This window comes from Lissotriton vulgaris, chromosome 4_1 (assembly GCF_964263255.1).
Source record: "Lissotriton vulgaris chromosome 4_1, aLisVul1.2, whole genome shotgun sequence".
NCBI classification, from domain to species: Eukaryota; Metazoa; Chordata; class Amphibia; order Caudata; family Salamandridae; genus Lissotriton; species Lissotriton vulgaris.
In genome coordinates this window covers 1,394,067,834-1,394,084,522 of record NC_141691.1, presented here as the reverse complement: position 1 = coordinate 1,394,084,522, position 16,689 = coordinate 1,394,067,834, and the positions used below count along the sequence as shown (strand labels likewise).

General features: G+C 47.1%; 1 protein-coding gene across 2 annotated transcripts in view; it reads right to left on the bottom strand.

The window, feature by feature from the left end:
• Positions 1-16,689, bottom strand: part of RBBP8 (RB binding protein 8, endonuclease) — a 446,933-nt gene that overhangs the window by 321,418 nt on the left and 108,826 nt on the right. The window contains exon 1 of one of the 2 annotated variants that reach the window (XM_086965638.1): positions 2,143-2,433. The exons of the other annotated variant lie outside the window; for it this stretch is intronic. The gene's annotated coding sequence lies outside the window, so the exon portion shown is untranslated. Of the gene's footprint in view, positions 1-2,142; positions 2,434-16,689 lie in introns of those variants that run through there. 2 annotated transcript variants of the gene reach the window in all.

Below are 16,689 nucleotides of genomic sequence, written 5' to 3'. Positions count from 1 at the left end.
CTTGGGCAGACGATAGACAGGTGCTATCAGATATACAATATGGTTTTCGAGAGGGACGGAGAACGATCGAGCAGAGTGTAAACCGTGCTTAAATTGTGTGGAAATATGTCAGAGTAAAGAACGGTACCTGGTTTCTGGCATTTGTGGATCTCATGGCGGCTTTTGACTCAGTGAGACACAATGAACTGTGGGAGGTCCTTGAGCTAGCTGGGATGGATCCCCATATTATTCTTTTTTTACGGTATTTGTATAGTGGTGCCGCAGCTAGTGTGCGCTTTGGCATGGGGTGAGCGTAGACCTTCTTTTCCCATTAGAAGGGGGGGGTCAGTCATGGCTGTGTACTGGCCCCCTTTCTCTTTAGCCTGTATACTCATGGTTTGGAACAAGCACTGTTCTGGAATAATCAAGATTTCCCCTTAGTAGGTGGTCGAACCATACCTGTTCTCCTCTACGCAGCACTAATGTCTAGAACTCAAATTGGTCTTCAGAGGGTCCTGGACAGTTTTACTGCTTTTATGAAGGACCTAGGTCTCTCTATTGACAAATGGAAGACGTACATTATGAATTGCGGTGGGAGAAGCAAAAGGTTAAGAGGCATGTTTGTGGATGGGCAGAAGTTAGCAATGACCAAGACCTTCTCACACCTAGGTATTTTATTTAATCAAGGTGATTCATGGGCTCAAGCAATATCCACAAAAAAACTGGTGTTTGCAAAAACAACAGCAGCCCTCACTTCTGTTTCTAAGAAGCTAGGAGGAAACCCCCAGCAGAGCTTATTCAAATCTAAAAAGCCAAATGCATTACAACAGCAATGTACGGGGCGGGAGTCTGTGATTTTGATAATGTTCGCCCGACCCAAGTAGTGGAAAATTAATTTTTAAGATATATTTTATCAGTCCCCGCTAGTACCTCTTCTTATGCCTGCCATGACGAGCTAGGTCTTCCTTTCATTTCGGATCTTATAAAACTAGAACCTATCCTGTTGTGGCACCGGATTTGGTTAAAGGAGCAAACCAAGTTAAATAGGGAGATACTACAGGATTGTCTCAACCTAGAGGGGGTTTTAAAATTTCCTGAATTAGGTATGTGAGTAACTTTATGAACGATCTAGGGCACGCAGAATACTTTACCGATCGAAGTTCAATGCAGGAAATCCCTAGAAGAAACTAAGAAAGTAGGGTCTCCAGCTACTGGGCATAATAAGAATGTCAGAAGAGATGTTAAAGCCTGGTGTAAAACAAAACCAGCTAATTTTAACCACTCTAGACATGGAACCATATCTAACATTTGTACTGGGTGGTTTTGACCGGAAGCTATTAACTAGGTTCAGGCTGGGTACTGTTTATAGATAAGTGACTTTTCCAACAACAAAGGAATGGTCACGGACACTGCATTTTTGTCCGCAGGATAATCAAGCTGAGCAGTCCACTATACACCTAGTCTTATTTTGTAAATTTCTCCAAGTGTTAAGGCAAGCGTGGATTCTTCCTCTTTTAAAATAACAGGGGTTAAGGCAATGTCGTCCGGCCTTGATCAAACTTCAGTTCTTGTAGAACAAACACGTAGCATAGCGTATAGCAATGTTTTTGAAGAAAGCACTGTATTTTAGATAAATTATTATAATTGATGAATTGTAATCAAATGGGCATTTGCCAATTTTTAAAGTGATTTTATCATTGCTGTTTTTAATCTTATACTAAATCTTACATTTTTTGCTACTCAATTGTGTTGTAACTTTATGAACTTTTTGAGCTTTTAAGATTGTTAAAAAATGCAGTCAAATAAAGCTTTCCTTGACTTGCAGCTACTCAATGAAATCAGACGGTTGCCATTTCGACTTCCTGTCGCTATCAGAAGCAAGGGTGAGGAGCAGATCGGGGTAAGAAAGGACATCAAAGATAACGAGGACTATGATGTGGCATGTTTCAATAAATGCTTCGGTGGAATGCTGCAACGAGCAACCAATCGAGGTCTACCACACCTAAACCTCTCCAGCGAACACTACTGCTGATCAAAAATGCATCAAAATGAGTGTGAAGTACACCTCAGGGAACTCCAAATCACTAGGTAGGTAGCTTAGTATCATCAAATGTAACCCAAATTCTCTTACACATTTCCCAGTTTAACAAAAACAAAACTTGCCTGAACCCAAAGTCTCCTTTCTGCTGACTCAGCCCATCATGCGACACTGGCAACACTTTGGCTAGTTGGTGCCGCTACCACTCTTCCACGAAGCAGCACACGTTTACACACACAGAGAAGCACGCAAATGGTGGCAGACGTGCATTAGGAGAGACCTGCAGCCTGAGTCGGGGTTGACAGGAACACATTCACAACAACCAATTCAAACACAGCGCCTTCCGCGCGCTACAACTTCCACCCCTTCGGAACTAAAGCGGGACGACTTGTCTCGTTAGAGGAATATCCCTTAGCAACGGTGGAACCGCAAGCTTCCTTTAGAGGAATTAACCTTAGTCAAGCACCCGAATCACGTGGCAAACACGTCACGTTTGAATTAATGCGTCTTGCCGACCGTCACTTCCGCTACCTTCAAGCGCGCTACAGTGAGCACGAGTGGGATAGTCAGTGGGAGTTTCGTGGGGTTTGCAAACGCGGTGTTAGCAACCGTGGTCGAAATGCACAGAAAAAGTATGGCAACTGTGATCTGAGTACTATGGGGTCGGGCTCAGTGAGTGCTGAGGCAAGGTCAATGACGTGGCGCAAAGAATTATCCGTTCAACTATTTTATTGGCTTGCATCTGGAGGTGAACACATTTAAATACAATGTGTCCCCTTTAATAAATAAACAAATGCAAGTTAAACTAATATGTGGGAAATGCGTTGTTCAGGTGGGAGAGCATTTGGTTAATATAGTGATTTAAAATGACTGGATCAGGAAAGTCACTGGTCTGAATCTTGGGATGACCAGATTTTGCAAAAATAGAAGGGCTCAATGAGACATCATCTGAGGGGGACCGAATCTCAGTGCTGATCAACATAGAAACATAGGCGTGGCCCTAAGGGAGTAAATAATAAAAAAAATGTAATCTCAGTATTATACAGGTTATTTAAATAGTTGTCTATTTAGAACTGCTAACAAGTTCTGCTTTGTAGCACATAAAAAGGTGCCTCCACTGTTTGCAGTTGACCCTCAATGGAAACCGGCACTACCTGACCCTAAAGTTACGAAATCTGCCGGGACAGCTCGTGGAAAACCGGAACGCCTGGTCATCCTATCGAATCCTGGTTGGTGCAACAGGAATAGTGACATATTTATAGTCTTCCTAGACCGTGACAAAAAGAACTGTGGATTTGTGTTATTAGTTTAAGAATTAAATTAATATTAATTCATAGTACAATATTCATGTTAATATGTTACTAGTTTAAGAATCACAATATATTGTGAATATGGGTTATTAGTTTAAGAATTAAAATAATTAATTAACTGAGTCTAAGATAGACAGCACAGTTTAAAAAACTATTACACACTCTTGCAGTACCTCTCAAAAAGAAGACCTCATTGTCACCATGAAGTTATGTTATACGTGATTCCATCAATTAAAGCCCATACTCTCACAAGCAGCTGATTAACCATGCACCCAGGAATTTTCAAATGAGTCTATCAATTAAATCATATGCTGTCTCGCAAACCACTGATTAACCATGCACAAATTTTCCTTTCTTTCGGGCAGAAAGCACCATGTAGAGAAGCCTTGTTTCTTCCTTAGTTCTCTGCCCATTGTTTCATGTCACTGTACATGACATCCTCTTCTTTTCAGCTTGAGGCACATCAAAGTCAGCATTATTTGTTCAGGAATGGTTGTTTAAAAAAAAAGTGTAGGAACTGTTTTGGTAAAATAAAATAAAAACCTGAGAGCATCATTTCCAGTAGATCTGCCGACGTTGACCTCCGGTTAGTAGTGCAGAATTTCCAGTGATAGAATATTGTCTTGTGTTTCTTAGTCAAGTCTATGTGGGTAGGGTGGGCAACGTTCCATTACATGTTTGTCCGCTCTCCTCGCCACAGTAATACCAATGAGCATTCTTCTACCACAGAAACTCCAAGCAAAAGTTAACATACTAGTCTCCCTATCCCTTTAATATGGCCCCCAGTGGCAACCACCAGTCACATAAAAGGATACAAGATCCACATCACGCCCTGTTTTTTTGTTTCTGCACTACTCCGAGTGCTTTTCCTGTGATCAGGAAGGTGGGAGCGGTAGTCCTGCTATAGTGGACTCTTGTCCCCCAAGGGGGGTGGGGGGTTTGGTTTGCCTTGAACTGTCTTCCCACTTTGTTATGCTTCCTCCTCGGTCCTGCTGTAGCGGACTCCCGGAGTGTGGCTTTAATTGATACCTCGTATTGGGTGGTCTCCTGCCGAGTCCTGCACTAGCGGTCTCGGCAGGTCTTTAATTTTGAAGGGACACCCGGGCTCTCCTGCAGGCTCCCTCCGCCCGTTCTCTTACTGGCTTTTCCCGCTGCCACGCAGCTTCGGTCTGTGTGCACTGGGTGAGCATCAGCCCGTGGGGCCATGGCTTCATGCCGCTTCTTGCGGGTCGGCACGATGTTACGGCGCATTTTGCAGGGGGTCATTTTAATCTTATGGGATGTTGCGTGAACGCTAGGGGCATGTCGAAGGCAGTCCTGGAGTGGTTTTTTTGTGTGGTTGCCATGGCATTGAACACTTTTTAAGCGTGCTGGCTTGCTGTCATGAGTTATTCTTGCTATTTTGTTGTGGCAAGTATGCAGGAAGGTGCTGAATTGGTTTCTTCACATACTGGGGGGTCTTCTGGCTCTGCAGACGCGGTTCCTTCGCTGGCTGTGATCCAATAGATGATACAAACTGCAGTGGCCACTGCTTTGCATGACAGGGAGTCTGTTCCTCTGTCTAAAATGGCTAAATGTGACCCTGGTCCCCCCAAGGACTCTGATGGGGAGGAGGATGTTGAGCTTAAGGGTCGTTTTGTGCAGGGATTGGATCTTAAAGATGTCCTTCAGTACATTCGCCCCAACCTGTTGTTTCCGGAGTCTGAGGTTAATGTAGAGGACACAGATTTCTTTTCACAGTATCAGAAGAAGGAGCCTGAGTCTTTACCTCTCCCCTCCCCAGTCTTGAAGGTGTTGGAGTCTGAATGGAAGGATGTTAATCGGAATAACTTTCCCAGATTTTTGGCCAAAAGATATCCATTGCAAGACTTTCCTGTTAAGTATCCGGCCTTGATGAAGGTGGATTCTTTGATGGCTGGCATGTCTTCTCAAGGTGCTAATATTTCTGAGGATGCTTCACTGGCAGACCCGGTTGATAAACAGGTTGATGCGGTAGTGAAACACACTTTTGCCGCTGTTTTTCTATGAGAGCAGCTACCTATTCCTCCTATGCCATCCAGTCATTGTTAAAGGACTTCCAGTCGTTGGTGAGTTTTTGGACCAGGGTGAGGACGATTCTCCCACTCTCGCCCTGTTGGAGCAACAGATGCGGCTCCTTTCTGATATTTCCTTTGATTCCTTGAGGGCAGCAGCATCTACGACTGGGCCTTCTGTGGTGGCTCGTCGCCAGTTTTGGTTACGTTCTTGGAAGGCTGATGCTGAGCGGAAGGGTTTGCTCATGAAATTCCCTTTTTCTGGCGTTAAGCTTTTTGGTGCTCCCTTGGAGGATATGGTCAAAAAGTCTGCAGAAGATCGTAAGCTGTTGGCTCCAGAGAGAGTGGGGCTTTCCGTTTTTTTAGGCGCTCGTAGGGTCTTTGGTCCTGCTCGTCAAGGGCGGGCTCCTCAGCCCTTTTGTGGAAGGGGGCGTGGCCGGGGTGCTCTTTCCTCTGACAAGCCCCTGTTCCCTACCATCTCTTCCTCCTCTTCTACACCCTCCAAATCATGACTGGGTTGCTCCAGAAGTTGGTCCTGTGGGGGTTCGACTGTCTCTCTTTGTGGACAGCAGCTGTATATGGACTGTGTCGGATCAATGGGTTCTTCAGGTGGTGTCAGAACGTTTTCACCTTGGGTTCGTCCAGACTCCACCCGCCTGTTTTCATGTCACTCCTTGCCCCAGGGACGCTCTGAAGAAGGAGGCTCTGTTGGAAGGTGTCTGTTGCCTTGTGTAAAAGGGTGCTGGATCAGCGAGGGCTGGGAGTGTACTGTATTCTATTCCTAGTGGAGAAACACACCGGGGACCTCAGACCGGTATTGGATCTGAAGTGGTAGAACTGGTTCATTCCTCCCATCAAGTTCAAGATGGTATCATTACAGGTGAGCCTGCCTCGGATCAACCAGTGGGATTTTCTGGCTTCCATCGCCCTGCAGGATGCTTATCTCCTTGTCCCTGTCCATCTGGACTCTCAGAAGCTTCTCCGCAACTGTGTGAGGGGCAGTCATTTTCCGTTTCAGGTATTAACCTTTGGCCTGTGTTTCTCCCCTTGTGTCTTTACTAAGGTTCTGGCCCCTCTGATTGGGCATTTGCATTGGAGGGGGATTAAGATCTTTCCTTACCTGGATGATTTGTTGATTTATGCTTCTTCTTTCTCTAAGGCGGAGCTCCATGTCCAGGAAGTTTGCCAGGTCCTGGAGGGTCACGGATTTCTGGTGAAAAAGAGAAAGTCCTGTCTGGTTCCTTCTCAGGATCTGACGTACATTGGGGCTCACTTCAGGACTCTGTTGAGTTTGGTGTTCCTGCCTCTTGCACAGAAATTGACTCTGATGTCGGAGATTCGGTCCCTGTTGTTGGGGACTTGCCTTCCTGTGAGACTTTGGTTGAGGGTCCAGGGTCTGCTGTCCGCCTCCTTGTTGGTGGTTCCTTGGGCTCGTCTCCATTTGTATCCTGTGGTGAACCATATTTTGTCTCATTGGCGCACCTGTGGTCAGGGTTTCAATCAGGGGGTTCCTGTGTCAGCCCAGGTGAGGCTGGATCTTTCCTTCCCAGTGTAAGAATTGGCTTTTGTAGTTTGGTTTGCCCTGTTCCCATCATGCACTGGGACAGGAACAGACTAATTTGCATACAGTCAGGTTCTGAAACTGGGATGGTGCAGTGAGCTAAAAAACGGTGTTGGATCTAGCCCTGATCTCTTGACTGGGTGAGAGTATTCTGTTTAATTCAGAGACTCTGTCCCTCACCACCCCTTGTTGTAAATATTTTTGTCCACCCTAAGCGTGGAAGGGTATACTCAGATGTGAGTCCCTTGCTCATTGCACCATCAGGATTCAAGCAAGCTGGGCCGAAGAGGCTGAAATGCCAGAAACCGGTCCCCGGTAGCTTGTTTCCTTCTCAGTGTAAGAATTGGCTTTTGTAGTTTGGTTTGCCCTGTTCCCATCATGCACTGGGACAGGAACAGACTAATTTGCATACAGTCAGGTTCTGAAACTGGGATGGTGCAGTGAGCTAAAAAACGGTGTTGGATCTAGCCCTGATCTCTTGACTGGGTGAGAGTATTCTGTTTAATTCAGAGACTCTGTCCCTCACCACCCCTTGTTGTAAATATTTTTGTCCACCCTAAGCGTGGAAGGGTATACTCAGATGTGAGTCCCTTGCTCATTGCACCATCAGGATTCAAGCAAGCCGGGCCGAAGAGGCTGAAATGCCAGAAACCGGTCCCCGGTAGCTTGTTTCCTTCCCAGTGTAAGAATTGGCTTTTGTAGTTTGGTTTGCCCTGTTCCCATCATGCACTGGGACAGGAACAGACTAATTTGCATACAGTCAGGTTCTGAAACTGGGATGGTGCAGTGAGCTAAAAAACGGTGTTGGATCTGGCCCTGATCTCTTGACTGGGTGAGAGTATTCTGTTTAATTCAGAGACTCTGTCCCTCACCACCCCTTGTTGTAAATATTTTTGTCCACCCTAAGCGTGGAAGGGTATACTCAGATGTGAGTCCCTTGCTCATTGCACCATCAGGATTCAAGCAAGCCGGGCCGAAGAGGCTGAAATGCCAGAAACCGGTCCCCGGTAGCTTGTTTCCTTCCCAGTGTAAGAATTGGCTTTTGTAGTTTGGTTTGCCCTGTTCCCATCATGCACTGGGACAGGAACAGACTAATTTGCATACAGTCAGGTTCTGAAACTGGGATGGTGCAGTGAGCTAAAAAACGGTGTTGGATCTGGCCCTGATCTCTTGACTGGGTGAGAGTATTCTGTTTAATTCAGAGACTCTGTCCCTCACCACCCCTTGTTGTAAATATTTTTGTCCACCCTAAGCGTGGAAGGGTATACTCAGATGTGAGTCCCTTGCTCATTGCACCATCAGGATTCAAGCAAGCCGGGCCGAAGAGGCTGAAATGCCAGAAACCGGTCCCCGGTAGCTTGTTTCCTTCCCAGTGTAAGAATTGGCTTTTGTAGTTTGGTTTGCCCTGTTCCCATCATGCACTGGGACAGGAACAGACTAATTTGCATACAGTCAGGTTCTGAAACTGGGATGGTGCAGTGAGCTAAAAAACGGTGTTGGATCTGGCCCTGATCTCTTGACTGGGTGAGAGTATTCTGTTTAATTCAGAGACTCTGTCCCTCACCACCCCTTGTTGTAAATATTTTTGTCCACCCTAAGCGTGGAAGGGTATACTCAGATGTGAGTCCCTTGCTCATTGCACCATCAGGATTCAAGCAAAACGGGCCGAAGAGGCTGAAATGCCAGAAACCGGTCCCCGGTAGCTTGTTTCCTTCCCAGTGTAAGAATTGGCTTTTGTAGTTTGGTTTGCCCTGTTCCCATCATGCACTGGGACAGGAACAGACTAATTTGCATACAGTCAGGTTCTGAAACTGGGATGGTGCAGTGAGCTAAAAAACGGTGTTGGATCTAGCCCTGATCTCTTGACTGGGTGAGAGTATTCTGTTTAATTCAGAGACTCTGTCCCTCACCACCCCTTGTTGTAAATATTTTTGTCCACCCTAAGCGTGGAAGGGTATACTCAGATGTGAGTCCCTTGCTCATTGCACCATCAGGATTCAAGCAAGCCGGGCCGAAGAGGCTGAAATGCCAGAAACCGGTCCCCGGTAGCTTGTTTCCTTCCCAGTGTAAGAATTGGCTTTTGTAGTTTGGTTTGCCCTGTTCCTATCATGCACTGGGACAGGAACAGACTAATTTGCATACAGTCAGGTTCTGAAACTGGGATGGTGCAGTGAGCTAAAAAACGGTGTTGGATCTAGCCCTGATCTCTTGACTGGGTGAGAGTATTCTGTTTAATTCAGAGACTCTGTCCCTCACCACCCCTTGTTGTAAATATTTTTGTCCACCCTAAGCGTGGAAGGGTATACTCAGATGTGAGTCCCTTGCTCATTGCACCATCAGGATTCAAGCAAGCCGGGCCGAAGAGGCTGAAATGCCAGAAACCGGTCCCCGGTAGCTTGTTTCCTTCCCAGTGTAAGAATTGGCTTTTGTAGTTTGGTTTGCCCTGTTCCCATCATGCACTGGGACAGGAACAGACTAATTTGCATACAGTCAGGTTCTGAAACTGGGATGGTGCAGTGAGCTAAAAAACGGTGTTGGATCTAGCCCTGATCTCTTGACTGGGTGAGAGTATTCTGTTTAATTCAGAGACTCTGTCCCTCACCACCCCTTGTTGTAAATATTTTTGTCCACCCTAAGCGTGGAAGGGTATACTCAGATGTGAGTCCCTTGCTCATTGCACCATCAGGATTCAAGCAAGCCGGGCCGAAGAGGCTGAAATGCCAGAAACCGGTCCCCGGTAGCTTGTTTCCTTCCCAGTGTAAGAATTGGCTTTTGTAGTTTGGTTTGCCCTGTTCCCATCATGCACTGGGACAGGAACAGACTAATTTGCATACAGTCAGGTTCTGAAACTGGGATGGTGCAGTGAGCTAAAAAACGGTGTTGGATCTAGCCCTGATCTCTTGACTGGGTGAGAGTATTCTGTTTAATTCAGAGACTCTGTCCCTCACCACCCCTTGTTGTAAATATTTTTGTCCACCCTAAGCGTGGAAGGGTATACTCAGATGTGAGTCCCTTGCTCATTGCACCATCAGGATTCAAGCAAGCTGGGCCGAAGAGGCTGAAATGCCAGAAACCGGTCCCCGGTAGCTTGTTTCCTTCCCAGTGTAAGAATTGGCTTTTGTAGTTTGGTTTGCCCTGTTCCCATCATGCACTGGGACAGGAACAGACTAATTTGCATACAGTCAGGTTCTGAAACTGGGATGGTGCAGTGAGCTAAAAAACGGTGTTGGATCTAGCCCTGATCTCTTGACTGGGTGAGAGTATTCTGTTTAATTCAGAGACTCTGTCCCTCACCACCCCTTGTTGTAAATATTTTTGTCCACCCTAAGCGTGGAAGGGTATACTCAGATGTGAGTCCCTTGCTCATTGCACCATCAGGATTCAAGCAAGCCGGGCCGAAGAGGCTGAAATGCCAGAAACCGGTCCCCGGTAGCTTGTTTCCTTCCCAGTGTAAGAATTGGCTTTTGTAGTTTGGTTTGCCCTGTTCCCATCATGCACTGGGACAGGAACAGACTAATTTGCATACAGTCAGGTTCTGAAACTGGGATGGTGCAGTGAGCTAAAAAACGGTGTTGGATCTAGCCCTGATCTCTTGACTGGGTGAGAGTATTCTGTTTAATTCAGAGACTCTGTCCCTCACCACCCCTTGTTGTAAATATTTTTGTCCACCCTAAGCGTGGAAGGGTATACTCAGATGTGAGTCCCTTGCTCATTGCACCATCAGGATTCAAGCAAGCCGGGCCGAAGAGGCTGAAATGCCAGAAACCGGTCCCCGGTAGCTTGTTTCCTTCCCAGTGTAAGAATTGGCTTTTGTAGTTTGGTTTGCCCTGTTCCCATCATGCACTGGGACAGGAACAGACTAATTTGCATACAGTCAGGTTCTGAAACTGGGATGGTGCAGTGAGCTAAAAAACGGTGTTGGATCTAGCCCTGATCTCTTGACTGGGTGAGAGTATTCTGTTTAATTCAGAGACTCTGTCCCTCACCACCCCTTGTTGTAAATATTTTTGTCCACCCTAAGCGTGGAAGGGTATACTCAGATGTGAGTCCCTTGCTCATTGCACCATCAGGATTCAAGCAAGCCGGGCCGAAGAGGCTGAAATGCCAGAAACCGGTCCCCGGTAGCTTGTTTCCTTCCCAGTGTAAGAATTGGCTTTTGTAGTTTGGTTTGCCCTGTTCCCATCATGCACTGGGACAGGAACAGACTAATTTGCATACAGTCAGGTTCTGAAACTGGGATGGTGCAGTGAGCTAAAAAACGGTGTTGGATCTAGCCCTGATCTCTTGACTGGGTGAGAGTATTCTGTTTAATTCAGAGACTCTGTCCCTCACCACCCCTTGTTGTAAATATTTTTGTCCACCCTAAGCGTGGAAGGGTATACTCAGATGTGAGTCCCTTGCTCATTGCACCATCAGGATTCAAGCAAGCCGGGCCGAAGAGGCTGAAATGCCAGAAACCGGTCCCCGGTAGCTTGTTTCCTTCCCAGTGTAAGAATTGGCTTTTGTAGTTTGGTTTGCCCTGTTCCCATCATGCACTGGAACAGGAACAGACTAATTTGCATACAGTCAGGTTCTGAAACTGGGATGGTGCAGTGAGCTAAAAAACGGTGTTGGATCTAGCCCTGATCTCTTGACTGGGTGAGAGTATTCTGTTTAATTCAGAGACTCTGTCCCTCACCACCCCTTGTTGTAAATATTTTTGTCCACCCTAAGCGTGGAAGGGTATACTCAGATGTGAGTCCCTTGCTCATTGCACCATCAGGATTCAAGCAAGCCGGGCCGAAGAGGCTGAAATGCCAGAAACCGGTCCCCGGTAGCTTGTTTCCTTCCCAGTGTAAGAATTGGCTTTTGTAGTTTGGTTTGCCCTGTTCCCATCATGCACTGGGACAGGAACAGACTAATTTGCATACAGTCAGGTTCTGAAACTGGGATGGTGCAGTGAGCTAAAAAACGGTGTTGGATCTAGCCCTGATCTCTTGACTGGGTGAGAGTATTCTGTTTAATTCAGAGACTCTGTCCCTCACCACCCCTTGTTGTAAATATATGGATCTGGGTTGGTGGCTGAATGACAGTCATCTGTCCAGGGGTCTTCCGTTTTTGATTGTCCCTACCAGGTGGTCACTACGGATGCCAGTCGGTTGGACTGGGGGGCTACTCTGAACGACTCTTCGGTGCAGGGCAGGTAGTTGGTGGCTCTGATGTCTTGTTCCTCAAATTACAGGGAGCTGAAGGCAGTTCACTTGGGTCGCTTGGTGTTTGCTACCTTGCTGGAGGGTCACCATGTTCAGGTCTGGACAACCAGGTTGTCATGTCCTACATCAATCATCAGGGGGGTTGCAGACTTTGTTTCCTCAGTTGCCTCATTTGTTCTTGGGCGGAGTCGAAGTTGGCCTCCCTGTCGGCGGTTTATCCCCCGGGCTGGAAGAATGTGGTGGCAGACTGTCTGAGCAGGGTTTTTACCTCCGTGGGGTCTTTGTCTCTGACCCAGGTGATGTTCAATCAATCAATCAGGCATTTGTTAAGTGCGACTACTCACCCGTAAGGTTCTCAAGGCGCTGGAGGAAGGAGGGGTAACAAGCTCCAGCTAATCAAGGGGGGGTTGTCGAAGAGCCAGGTTTTGAGGTTTCTTGCGAAGATGGGGAGCGATGTTGTCTGTCTGAGGTGGAGCGGCAGGACGTTCCAGGCTCGGGCCGTGAGGAAGGAGAATGGAGCGGCCTCCCGATCTGGTGTTTATGGTGCGGGAGACCACAGCGTAAGAGAGCTGGGCAGATCGTAGGGTCCTCTGGGGTGCGTGGAATTTGAGTCTGCTGTTTAGGAATGCTGGTCCGTTGCCGTGGAGGGCCCTGTGGGCATGGGTGAGCATCTTGAAGGTTTCTAGCTTCGATGGAGAGCCAGTAGAGTGTGTGGAGACGTTGCAGAGGAAGTTTGGGTTTCCGGTGGTGGACTTGTTTGCGTTTCCGGTCAATGCCAAGATCTGTTGTTTCTGCACAATTATGCCTTGTCCATGGGCTTGGAAGGTGGATGCGATCTCCTTCCTGTGGCCCAGGTATGGAAATGTGATTTTCAATGAGCACACCGGTGCAGGGATCACCCTTTTCTGTCCACGAGTCCTTAGACCAACAAAATAGAGATTGGCACTGAAGCTGGAATTCAAAGAACAAGTTTATTAATCACTCATGAGTTGGACTATAACCACACAGCACCCTCAAGTGCTGCCTGAGGTACTACATTGAAGTCACAGACCACAGGCCTTATATAGAGCTTTTTATGCACTGGTAAGCATGTAGTTACAAATAGAAGGTACAAGCATACACAGGAATAACTACCAACAAGCATGGGCAGATGGAGATCACTTAGTCAGCAAAGTGGGAGGGGGAACAGGAGTGCTTATGGGGACAGAAAGGGATTGGCAGTTGAGTATGAGACCAGGTGTTCTGGCAGCTACTAACTCTTTAGCATGCATATTGCTTGTAGCTGAGTCAGGAAGTCGACTGAAATAGACAGCACAGGCAGGGAAAAAGACAAGCAGCAGAAGATGGGAGAATTACATAGCTGACAAAATGGATGCCACAAACAAGATGGTTTAAGTTTATGCTAACAGAGATTAGTTTTGATTTCCACAGATGACCCTTTTAGCATATGCTGAAGACATCTTCCTATACTTTTGAGGGAGTACGGAAAACATTGTGCACATCTATCTGCATTAATTCCGTAATTTCTTGGTCCATTGCCAAGGGAGCATTTACATTTGTGACATTTCGTTTAGTCGGTATACAAGGTACAAGTAGAAATACATAAGGAGCAGAGCATTGGGCCACATTGAATACATAGGCAAGAAATGAAAAGAATCGCAGCAAATATACATAGAGCTGACAGTAATTTCCAGCCCCATACAGTAAACATATTCTATAGCCATGCAGTCAAAGTCCAGGTCCCTGAATCCTGGTGGATTTCAGTGGCTATTTTGTGCATCTTGGAAATCGCATCAAAAATTGAAGGGGCGTGGTCAGGGATGTATACGCAGCAGCTGCTCCCAATGATGCAATATTCTCCACCCCGGTCTGGCAGGATGACATAGAGGACCATCCTGTTTTGGAGCCCCACAATTTTCGCAATTTGTAGTTCTTCTGTGATATTTCCAAATGCCATGGCAGTCTGATTGGTTACATCCTCTACAACATGTGTCAAACGGCAGATCTTTCGGCTGTTTAAGGCCGCACCAACAAAGAAGAATAGTCCCAAGTTAAAGTCAATATACTGCTGCAGTGCATAATCAGTTTGATCCACCTCATTATTGCTTATTGTCCTCTTGAATCTGCTCTTAGAAGTGACATTATACAGTTTATAGTTTTTATGGTAGGATGCAGGTGCCAAAAACACAGGTGGAAGCAAAAAAGACACATAGCAGCTTCCAGGCCACCCAATAGGTAGATGATAAAAACCTTTCCTTCCGCAAATGAAATAGGTGTTGTGTGAGGACCAAAAACTACTATTGTTTATTCCAGTAATGTTCAATACCAAAGTACAGTAACTTTTTCCCACAGGAATACACTCAATACTGCTCACACAGAGATCCGCTCGAGCTCTAGTAATAGCGATAACAAAAGGCCCATTTCCCTTGGTTGTTCGAGTGTTAGGGAAAACATACCACACAGAGGGATTTCCTTGACGATACTCCTCCGTTTCTCATACAGTTCCATTAGCTTGTGGATCTCATTCCTCAACAGGGTAACACACTTTATTCAACGGAAAGTTTAGTCTTCCTACATCAGCATAAGTAATGTTAGCAACTTCAGAAGCCCACAACAATGCAAACCAGGCTCTGCAGGAGCCATTATGTTAAAACGGCAAGGGAATAAAAGGTGTTCCTCCCTTTTTCTGATGTGCTGGCATCATTCCACATACCCAGCAGTTGGTAACATTTGTACCATTGTGTATATGGTGCCACATCTGAATAAAAGTAGTAGGACGTTCTGTGCTTCTGTTCATGATAAGGAAGAGTAAAGTAATGGTGTTCAATGGGGACAGGAGTAGTAGCAGTCAGCAGATTTCGAGCAGGAGCTACTCCCTCTACAACCCATGTAATTGTAGCAATAATAACAACAATCAAAGTGAGCCCAATAATGAACCTACTCTTTCTATCACAGACTCTTGCAGCAGTTTGCTTCTTCTCCTTAGGCATGTTCATCTCGTCGTTGAACAATAAAACAGATGGTGCCAGAAGGTCTAAAAACCACCTCATGGCGTGGGTCTGCCAGACCTCACCCTGTACTTTCAAGCAGCGCAGCTGCGCACTCTGGTGGAATGGTACCAACTTGAGTCCAGCAAGCATTGGCTCTTCCAGGACCAAGCCGTAGCTGGTCGACCCCTCCAGGGTGTACCCTTTCTACTGCAGCGTCATAGGCCCCCTAACCTCTATGCATCATACATTACGAGTACAGTGATGAAAGTTTGGGATCAAGTGGCTGTCTGGAGAGAACTCCCCTCGTTTCCCTCCCCACTGACGCCAATATTCGGGAATCCCGACTTTACACCAGGCTTGGACCCATAGCTTTTTAAAACGTAGAGGACTACTCCCTGTAGGGAAGCAGGCCACATGTTCAATCTGGAGGGCATCCTCTCCTTTCAGAAGGTGAAAGAGGAGTATGGGATACAGGAGACAGACCGACTTCCATATTTACAGGTCCGACACTGGGTCTTACAACCCTCCATTAAGCCGGGAGCGCAGCGTTTCCTCACGCCATACGAGAAATGGCTCCTCACGTGCACGTCTGAGAAGAAACTGCTCTCAGATTTATACCAACACTTGCTCCTCACCAACATACACGCCTACCACCCAGGGAAAGCTAGATGGGAGGAAGACCTGGGGAGGCAACTCACGCGTAAGGAGTGGGAGGGGATATATCACAGAGCCAGGCACTCGGCCTACCACACCGGCCTCACAGAGACCCTGACTAAAGTAGCCACATATTGGTACCATACCCCAGCGCGAATCCATCGTTGGGATCCCCAGGCAAGCGATCGCTGTTGGAGGGGATGTGGGGAGCGGGGAACACTTGAACACCTGCTATGGAGCTGTGAGCGGCTGCAACAATATTGGTCCACCATCTTAGATCTCGTAGACGCGCACTTAGACACCCAGCTTCCCAGGTTCCCAGCCTATATAATTCTTGGCTTGCCAAATGCGCTGATGTATCCCCTGAAATCCATGAGAGGGAGGTTGATTGCCATAGCACTAGGAGCCGCGGTGCAGAACATTGTGGCACGATGGAGAGATCCACAGCCCCCCATACAACTTGGTTGGCTACATCGACTCTGGACAATCCTGGGAATGGAGAAGCTGTCCCTGACAGCGGCAGGACGAGGCGAGGAGTTTGCAGACCTCTGGCGGCCATTTTTGACTTTGCTCACCGGGGAATTTCGGGAGCTGAGCTGCCCCCGATACCTACGATTGCTGCATCTCGCAGACACCCCGCTCACTGAACCTAAGGCCAAGGCCCGCAGGCGTAGAGTCCAGATATGACACAGTTCGAAGACCGGCCCTTTAGGACTGCTGGGCTGGATGGGGTTTTGCTTGGTTTACTCAGCGGACAAGAAGGGGAGTGGGGGTAGGGGAAGGGGGGGGGGTCGGTGGGGGTTGTTTGGGGTTTGGTTTTGTTGCACAGATAATTACAGCATCCGACACGCTCCATTGCCTTTTGACGCGGCCGGCCCAACTGGGTAGTAGGCGGCTTGCTGTGTTTAATGCATCCTGAATGACACTTGTGC